The sequence below is a fragment of the Halyomorpha halys genome, unplaced genomic scaffold (assembly GCF_000696795.3).
Source record: "Halyomorpha halys isolate HHAL.00 unplaced genomic scaffold, Hhal_1.1 Scaffold513.1, whole genome shotgun sequence".
NCBI classification, from domain to species: Eukaryota; Metazoa; Arthropoda; class Insecta; order Hemiptera; family Pentatomidae; genus Halyomorpha; species Halyomorpha halys.
This window is the reverse complement of record NW_027106342.1, coordinates 37,261-40,042: the sequence shown is the minus strand read 5'-3', so window position 1 is coordinate 40,042 and position 2,782 is coordinate 37,261. Positions and strand designations below refer to the sequence as shown.

The window sequence follows — 2,782 nt, the reverse complement described above, 5'->3', positions numbered from 1 at the left end:
AAGTAGTCAATTAAATCACAAACTTCTACTAGTATCAAGGGGAGAATTCATTAGCTGTTTCCTTTAAAAAAAACTCGTTTATAATTCTCTACCCAAATCCATCCGTAAAACCTCTTCACTAATGGTATTTAAATATAAATTATTTCTCCTACTCCCATTTGTCAAATTACGATTTTTAAAAAACATTTTTTTATGACAATAATAAAAAGACTTTATTCACAACATACATTATTAGTATAATCATTGTTGAAGATTGCAATGCTAGAAAGGTAGCTGTGCAATCAAGAAATTGTGAATAGAAGGATCGAATTACGGATTAATTAATTACATGGAACATATAAAATACTAAAGGTTATTTAGAGTTCTACAAAGTAAATTTGATTAACAATTAAACGTTTATATAGAAAAGTTTTTCATTATTTAAAACTAAGTTACTAAGTTTTCTCCATTATAAAGGAATAAATTCTAAAAGTTTTAATATGAGTTGGAAGAGTGGAAATTTGGTTTTCTAACCGTTATAGTAACATTAGAATTGGATAAAATTGTGAGTAGTTACAAATTTTTCTGGTGAACACAGCACAACTGTGTTTCAAGTGTCCGGAAAGGCGCTACAAACAAATCTGACTTGATTTTTCCTTAGTTTAGAGCGTTTGTCAAGTAAGTGTTGTAGCAATCGGAATCTACGAGCAGTTTCTTGTCGTTTCAGTCTTGTGCGTGGATTCCAAGTAAGTCTCTTGTCACGATGGAGTCCTAAGTATCGAATCTGTTCAACGGGCGTTAGTGGAGTATTTAGAAAGGATACTGTAGGACAGGAGGGTAGAGGTTCACGACGGAAAGTAAAGGTAATTTGATGGGATTTGTCAGGATTTATTTTGATTCTCCAGTTTTGACACCATTCTTCAATAGATGTTATGTGAGTCTGTAGTGTTAGTGATTCATTAGTTTGGTCGTTGTTTACAGAGAGTATACATGTGTCATCAGTGTATGTTGTTAGGACTGTGTTAGGGTGGGTTACCTAAGATACTACCTTGAGGAACACCGGCAGACTGAGAAAAGAGAGATGAGTAGGCTAGGTTATGATTTACTTTAAAGGTTCTATCAGTGAGGTAGGAGCGGATTATAACGAAATATGTAGGGGGTAGGAATTGACGACGTTTATAGATCAGACCTGGATGCCAGACTCGATCAAAAGCTTGTTCAACATCGAGGAAGACTCCCGTGCAGTACATACCGCGCTCCAATGTGGAAAATATGACCACTCAATGACTCTGTTTTATGGTAGAATGAGATGTTCTAAATCCAAACTGGTGGTCAGGAATAACAAGATATGAGTCAAGGATTGAATAGAGGCGTTTTAATAAGAGTTTTTCTAGGATTTTTCCCATAATGAGCAGGAGTGAAATAGGACGGTAGGAAGATGGATATTCAAGTGGCTTGGAGGGTTTTGGGAAACATTTTTACTATAGACATTTTCCAAGGGTCAGGGAAATAGGTAAATCGGAGTGTAGCATTATAGATATGAAGACAATTTTAAAGCGGAATTTGATAGCTCCTCCTATAGAACTGGCACTGATCAGGATCCGACAGTAGACGAAGTTATATCCGAAAACATCAGACATGTAAAAATTACAATGCTGATATCTTGTAAAAAAGGAAGACTGAAGAAAATAAGTCAGTACCATCTATGAGGCACAAAATCCTCAATCTTTATCACCCAATAGATTTTATCTTTATCTCTTTTCCATTTAAATAGTAGGTTAAAATCATTTCACAAAACATAATAGAGTGAGATTTAGGCAGTAAGAAAGAAAAATGTGCTAGGAGTAAACTTTTTACTTAAACTTGGCTTAAGAGACCTAACAAGTAAGTACAAGAGGAAAGCGGGGGAAGGGGAGGAGAGAGGGAGACGGCTTTGAACGATACATGGGATTTCGTTATTCTATCACAAACAGGGCAAAAAGGAAAAATAACACTGCTTTAAAAAGGTGTAACCTTTTAGGGAAAATACGTACTTGAGATGCTCCGGTTAGGGCCGCCTGCTGTGGAGGGAGTTGTGTAAGGTATTCTACCTTAGCAAAATCTTTATTTCAACGACCCCCGCTCGAATGCGGAGGGGGGTAGACTTTTATTTCGTGGCAGTCCCACGAAACAAAAACTAGAACCCCAACCACGGTTAGAATAGGGTGGTAACCTGTAAATAACTAGGCAGGTAAGTAAAAACAAAACAAAAAAAGAGCTACCTCGGTAGCAATACCATAACTACAGAAACGTATATTCGTCGGAGAAGACTCTTCCTCACTTAATGTAACTATGAAGGAAAATACGCCATTGATGTAACTAATGGATTCAGCAAACTCATTCAGTTATCTTAAAATGCCTGTGGGTAAAAGAAGGCTATTGTCACCTGTAGATATATTATATATTTGAAAATAAATAAAGTAAATTTTGGAGAGTGAGAAGAAAAAAAAGTTTTGGTTTAGACTGTACGTTTTCCTTTTTCTAAGAACACTTTCTTTGTAAATAAAAATCGAAAATCCATTCCATTGAATGGTATATATATATGATGTAAAGTTATTAGTCTATCCAATAGTTGTAGAAAGTTATACGTCAGCCAATGCTGGAAGAGTCACATCAATTTAAATATTAGGATATTATTCAAGATGAAAATTGTAGGATTTTCCCTAATTTTTTTTTATAGATTTATTTATTGATAGATATTACAATCTGCCACACAGTTGTGGGCAATAGGTAATATTGATGAATGATCTCATACATACTAAAA

The 2,782-nt window shown here is 35.0% G+C and overlaps 1 protein-coding gene across 2 annotated transcripts in view; it reads left to right on the top strand.

Moving 5' to 3' along the window:
• The window catches only part of LOC106683752 (uncharacterized), a gene marked incomplete in the record, with an annotated part of 156,523 nt that overhangs the window by 118,428 nt on the left and 35,313 nt on the right, over positions 1-2,782 (top strand).